A 7,535-nucleotide genomic window follows, 5' to 3' on the forward strand; every position below is an offset into this window, starting at 1 on the left:
GAAGGAAGGAAGGAAGGAAGGAAGGAAGGAAGGAAGGAAGGAAGGAAGGAAGGAAGGAAGGAGGGAGGGAGGGAGGGAGGTGGGAAGGTATGAAAACATGTGATGGCTTGGGGCAAGTGAAGGGTGCATGTAAGAGTGACGAGGAGGAAGCTAGAATGCCCAGAAAGAGACAAATCCTTCAAGACATGATTTATTACAGGAAGAATAAAATTTGTCAGTCCTGTTCTTTTGCTCACATGGTCCACTGACTTCACTTGGTGGGAGAAGCTCTTAGGGTCTAATTGTTTCTGTGGTTGTAGATCTCTGATGGAGAGGCTCAACTAGGTATTTAATACACTCCTCTGAGAGACGCTTCCTAGGAACTTGAGCATTTAAAGACTTACATCTGAATCTCTTGGCTGCAACAGGGTGAGTACTTTTCTTGAATCTAGCAGTCATGAATAATCCTCAAGAATCAGTGTCCTCTGGACATTTCCTCTGTATCTGGAAACTCATCTATGTCAAATTTCCCCCACGCTTCCCTGCAGACCCAGTGCTTGAGTGCAAAGAAGCCACCTACATGAAGCCATCTGCTTTCCATCCACCTGGAGGTGAGTTTTACCTTCCTTGAATCCCTTGTGGCGCTCAGTGCTTGGTCTCTTTATATCACAGTTATTTGCACATGTATTTCCTGTCTTATTTGACTGTTGAGATTTTGGAGGGATACCAAAAATACTTCTAGAGTGAGGATGTGTGTCTTCCATTTGACATTCTTCTGCATCCTGTGCACAAACCATGACTGACTATCTACTATGTGACAGACACAGTTCTAGGCAACAACTGTTCTGAAGAACCACATTTCAAAAGACAGATAGGTCCTAATCACAAGGAATTTACATTCTGGAAGACAGATATGTTTATTTGTAAATAAAATCTTTTTAGATGGTGACAAGGACATAAATCACAGTGTAAAGGACAATAGCTGGGGTAAGGATGCCACTTGGAAATGGAGTATTAGAAAAGACCTCTATGAAGACTTGCCATTTGATCTGAGACCCCAAATATATAAAATTCAAATTTAAGCATCCATAAACAAATATTTATTGGCACACAGACACACCCATTCACTTATGTATGGTCTATGGTTGCTTATGTCCTACAATAGCAGTTGAATAATTGCAACAAAGACCACATGGCACTCAAAGCCTAAGGGATTTACTATATATCTGATCCTTTGCAAAAAAAGTTTGCCAACCCTTGAATTAGACTATAAGCTTCCTAAGGTCCATTCATTTATTCAACAAATATTCCTGGAGGACCTTCAGTGCCAGGCATGCTGTTGGCTTCTGGGGAAACATGGGGGATCAAGTCATACAGTGAAGATTCTGAATTCCAACAAAGCTACATTAAACCCTGGGTGAAAAAGAAGACAGAGTTCTTTGAGACCAAGGGTTAACAACACTCTTAGGATCCATGTCTTCCTCCCACTGAACAAACACATCTGGCCTGTTTTTTCAACCTGAAAAGAAGAGAGAAGCTAGATCCTGAAAACTGACCAGCCTGTTATAAAGAAATGTAGCTAATCAGCAAAATCTGAAAGCTTTAAAATAACGTTGAGTCAAACTTTTTTTTTCAGAGAAAATATAAAAAAAAGAAGATGAAGTCCTCAGAAACAGAATATTATTTAGCAAGCGATGGAAAGTGTTCTCACTGCACTAATGAGTCATTAAGTGAGGCATTTGGGAACTCGGGAGGAGCTATAATTAGGTTATCTGTATTTTTAACACAAGAAAAATAAGCCAAAGCAGTGTTAACCAATGCAGCTGTATTGGAAAGGGGACAGCTCTCTGAAGTCTCCTAACAGAGGGGAATCATTTTGAACAACTCAGAGCTCAGCTGAGCAGTTAATTTAACAAAATGCTTGAGAACAAACCCTCTGCCATTGGTAGCTATCCTTAACTGTCTCCATGCTCTACCCTAACTAGAAAGCGACACCCCATTCCAAAACACCAGGCCTGTACAGATATCAGTTTAGATGGAGTGGAAACAGCAAATCTGATCATAATAAAAGGGGAACAGCAATGAAGTGAGTGATGGGTTACAGATTCACATAATTAAATTGTCAAAGGCCACATAAGGAATGTGAAAGCCAGGGAATAGCACCATCATGGGGGAACAGAGAAGGGATTTAGTTATAAATACATTTCTGAGGAAGATGAAGAAAAAATAGAAGTCCAGATTGCTCATTTTTGGCCTAATGAATAAATCATCTTGCCCCCTCCCTGCCCCAACCCCCAATGCACCTGCTGCTTTGAAAAGTCCTTCCACACCAACCCAACAGTAAATGCCTCACAATGGCTCCAACGAGGCTGGAGTCTTGCCAATGAAAATTACCACTCTTCAACCAAGATAAACATCATATTACTTCATTACCCTTTTAAAACATATGCAAATTAAATCCATTATTCTTTTTTCACCCAGAAATGAAGTTCGTTTGGCTGGAATTCAGTGATTCCTTTTGTTGCAGTTGACCGAGAATGGATGAACTTCATGTAGATGGTGCCCACTCCCCATCTTTGAATCAAACATTAATACCATTTGACAGTAATAAATAACACTTATCACAATAGGGATGGAATAATGATTTTCCCACTCAGCTGGCTCATCAGAGCCTATCAGCTGACAACTGCATAAATGAGATTAGCATAACAGCTGCCTATGACAAATGTATCTAAATCCTTCTAATGCCAGCTAGTGCTTTGATCTCCCTATCAAGTCGATGCCAAAACCCAAATCCATTTCTGCAAAATACATCTTGTTTATTATAGATACATATGTATGTCCCAGCACAGTCTGCAATCCCAAGACAGCCTTAATTAAAAGAAGTTGGAATATTGATTGAAAATTGTCACCTCTGGCTTTGTACTTCCTTCCATGACTTTGCTGAATATTTTAAGACATTTATTTTCAACATGGAGTGTGTGCTTTGCTTTCCCATACTTCCACTTGAGTCACTCACCAGCATGTAATGAGGCCCCATTCTGATGTTTTCAAATGAAAATAATTACCGTGGTTTCGTTTTGATTATTGCCTTTCAGAGGTATCAGGTTCATAAAAATTTAAATCAACTCCAAGTAACATAAGCCACAATCCTCTACTTCCTATTATACAATCACAGTGAAACACAGACTTGCTCTTTGTTTGGGAATGCAAATGGGGTTTCAGATCAAACCTGAACTATATAATGTCTTCATTTAGCCTCCTCAACAATCCACATTGCTGGGGAGAGTAATATAAGCACCAATAAATACACATTTTTGGTGTCCAGGTCCCGCAAGCCTCCATTTATTTCTCCCACTGAAGTTGAAGTTGAAGCAAGACAGAAAGTCCAGTGTCCAGGGAATAACACGTTGGATATTATAGAGAATAGAATGTAAGGAGCTAGAGATTACCTGAAGAAAAAGGAGGCCGTTTGGAAAGCAAAGCTAGCACATGACTTGAGTGTGGTTCTTGTCCCACCTCTGAATACTCAAACTAAGGGGAAAGGGTAGTAACAGCTAATTTGCTTCCCACTGCTCTGCATGACTCATTTTAATCATATCCATATCAGCTACAATCCCCCAAACAATTAAATTAGTCATCAATCAACCGTCATTTATTCATAGATAAATACAAGTCGGGTTGGGGGAGGGGGGATCTGCCACGTACTTTTGTAGGTGCTAGGACAATCACAAAAACCTGATAAACAAGGCCTTGCCCTCAGGGGACTTATATTCTAAGGGACAAAAAGCAAGAGCTATTGAAAAATAACTGTGTAGCAGTGAAGACAGACAGGACACTGTTCAGATCACATATTAGAGAAGATGAGCGGGTTGCAACATTTATACAAACATGGGCAGTCATAAATAAAAACCGACAGAGGGGCTCTTGGCAAATAACAATTAATTAAGACCACATTTTAGGTCTGACTTTGGAGTAATTGTTAGACTGAGGTTGAGATGGTTCTGCAATTAATTAATCAGCCCCATATAGAGAGTTCAATATGAAACAACAGGGGATATTCACTAATTTAGTCAACAAACATGTATTGATCAGCCACTATGTGCTAAGGATGCAAACGTGTGGGAGACGAAGCCTGCTCTCGGTGTTACACCATCTCGATGGTGAAATTACAATGTGACAAAAGCAGAAGTCTCCTGGGCTTGGGGAAAGCAAGCAAGGCCTCCATGAAGAAGCGGGCTTTACACTGAGAACTAAAGGATGGGGGTTGGTAGAAGACATAGAGGAGGACCAGTGTGACAAAAAGCAGATGTCAGATAATAACAACAAAAAGCAGGCATGTCAGAGCAAGAATTTCACCAAGGAGGTGTTGGTCATCGACACCAGATCCACTGTAGTTGTCATGAAGTTATTTGTAGTTGGTTGGACATGGGTTTCTTTACCTTAACTGTTAGTAAACCATCCATGTTTCACTGTATAAGGTGGGTCCAACTGTGAGTGAAGGGTTTCCCTGAGAATTATGACGGCAAAGACTTTATATCCTGCCCAGAGGAGGCTGATATGAAAAGTAATGCACTTAGCTGAAAGGTGTTAAAATGGAATCTTGCTGGTTTTTCTTCACAAAAGCTAGATATTTGATATTTCTTAGTCGATTTTTATATCAATGGTTCCATTGGAAAGGGCTCTGAAAATCTACGTGTATTACATACATTACCTCTTGTTGGGAGAAATACTATGTATAAACAACCAAATTCTGCTGTTTTTCAAATACATGTAAATGGTGCTATGGCTAACAAGATAAAGCATCACTGAATTTGTCATAGTTCTATTTTTGTGTATTTTCTCTGTCCCCAGACACAAAAGTACCACTATCATAAAATTAGTGTTAAAGATACGAGTTTTTATATTGTAAAAAGAACAAAAAAGAGAAACATCTGGTCTATATGATGAAATTGCCATATGGAAAAATGATCAGTTCTGTGTTATTAGTCTTAATAGCTAATGATTAAAAATAACCAAGCAGTTAACCCCCTTGACTTCACAGAACTCCATCCTTAATATGACCCCAGGGACTTTTATTTGATTCATATCAATATGCCATATATCCAAACTTGAAAATAAAATGGAATCATTCGATTCAGTGTTATTAGAAAGCCTATGCATTTCCCTTTCAGCCTTGATGGAAAATTCTGACCGTGTTCTCGGTTGGTTGGTTTGCATTCCAAGAACTTGCTATGTGCCTGGCAGTTGGATGGTGCATGGAAGATACCATAACTTAAAAATCATGTTTCCTGACTTCAAGGAACTTACAATGTAATTGGCAGAAAGGATCAATACCTAAGTTTCAATACAAGATAGAGCTAAGTACCATAAGAAATATGGGCACCAAGAATGGGAAAATTGTCCCAAATACTGGTACCAAGAAAGCCTGCTGAAGGAGATAACACAGAAGGCGAGTCTGGCAGACTGGGCTGCACCAAGCTCCTGGAACACTAAATGGTCCCGATTGGCTATAACTTCTGGGGACGAAAGGATCCATGGGGATCCAAATTTTAGGATCAGTTGATGGAGGGTCTTGATGAGCATCCTGGGAGTCAGTACGCTTTGGGAAGCCATCATCTACTTTTTTTTTGAACTACTAAGCTAGGGTTTTATTTTCTTCACATAACAAGAAGCCTAGCTCAGGACTGGTACAGCTACTCCACGAAGCTATCAGCTTCTATCTTTCCATCCCATTGTTCTTTTCATTAACCGTGGTAAAAAACAAAACAAAACACATAACATAAACCATTTTTAAGTGTATATTTAAGGAGTGTTAACTATATACAGGTTGTTGTACAACCAATCTCCAGAACTCTTATCTTGCACAACTTAAACTCTATATCCTTTAGGCAACAACTCCTTCATTTACTGATAACCTCAAATTTACTTTCTGTTTCTGGGAATTTGACTACTTTAAATACCTCATATAAGTGGGGTCGTACAATATTTGACTTTTTGTGACTGGCTCATTTCACTTAGCATCATGTCTTCAAGGTTCATCCATGTTGTACCATGTGTCAGACTTTCCTTCTGTTTTAAGGCTGGATAATATTCCAGTGTACCTCATCGTCTGTATCAATGGACATTTGGGTTGCTTCCACCTCTTGGTTATTGTGAATAATATTGCTATTAACATGGTGTGCCATCATCCATTTTTGAAGTAGAGAAAGTGATAACCACATAGACACACAGCCATCAAGATTTAAGAAATTTTACCTTGCTGCAGCTCTCATTGTCTGTTAAATAATAGTAAGTGAAGGGCTGACCGAGTGGCTCAGTCGCTTAAGAGCTCACTCAAGAGTGTGAGCTCTGAGCAACAGTGGTTCGATTCCCAGCCCGAGCTGAGCTGCCGCTGAGTTGCCAATAGGTGGCAGGATGGCTCAGCTAAAAAATTTTTTTAAAAAAATAGTAAGTGAATAGAACTTACGAAAACATACAACTGGCTCTTTCCCAGACACATCTGACTGGAAATACTGTGGAGAATAGGGTGTCCCGACTGACCCGACCCTCACCCTCTCACGCACAGCTAACGGAGATCCTTGACAGATTCTGTGCCTACTGGCTGGATTTGCATGACTTCACTCTTCCCTTTTTCTTTTTCTTTTTTTTTTTTAGCTGAGCCATCCTGCCACCTGTTGGTAGCTCAGTGGCTGCTCAGCTCAGGCCAGGACTCGAACTGCTGTTGCTCAGAGTTCAAACTCTTGAGTGAGCTCTTAACCAACTGAGCCACTCGGCCGGCCCATCTTCCCCTTTTCAAGGGTGAAACTTAGAGCTTATCTTTTTATTTGTTTGTTTGCTTGCTTGCTTTGTTTTCTCCAACCGATACTGGCATTGTCCATTACTTAATTTTGAAATACGAGGAGACACGATTTATAACTAGGATCCCTAAGGACAGGCCCTTGAGATGATCAGCAAATATAAGTGTTGAATTAACAGGAAAGTCCCTATTCCCTAGAAAAAGAAATTTCTGTAATGAACTTCAAAGGAAAAAAATAAATACCAGGGGTGCCAAAAACATGTATACACATGACTTGTATGCATCTTTTGTTCTCGGTATATACTGAGTATTATAATTTTAATACAGTTTTTTCCTTTCTTAAATGTGTATATATATTTTTTTGGCCCCTTCTGTATTTTATTCCCTAGTATATTCTTTTTTTTTTTAGCTGAGCCATGAACCTGTTGGCAGCTCAGCGGCTGCTCAGCTCGGGCCAGGCATCGAACTACTGTTGCTCAGAGCTCACACTCCTGAGGGAGCTCTTAACCAACTGAGCCACTTGGCCGGACCTGGCCCCCTCTGTATTTTAAATTGCCATCCTATGATTTATTGGGGGTTAATAAAAATGAACTTAGAATCAACCACCCAATATCCATGATTTCCTCAGATGCTTTCTTCAGGCTTTGCTCTAATAATACCCACTTTGCAATGCATTTCTGACCAGACCCTTCAAACTCACACCTCCTCAACCTCCTGGCACTCCCTTTTCTCCATCCCTGATTTTTTTTCATAGTCC

The sequence above is a fragment of the Hipposideros armiger genome, unplaced genomic scaffold (assembly GCF_001890085.2).
Source record: "Hipposideros armiger isolate ML-2016 unplaced genomic scaffold, ASM189008v1 scaffold_4, whole genome shotgun sequence".
In the NCBI taxonomy this organism is placed as follows: domain Eukaryota; kingdom Metazoa; phylum Chordata; class Mammalia; order Chiroptera; family Hipposideridae; genus Hipposideros; species Hipposideros armiger.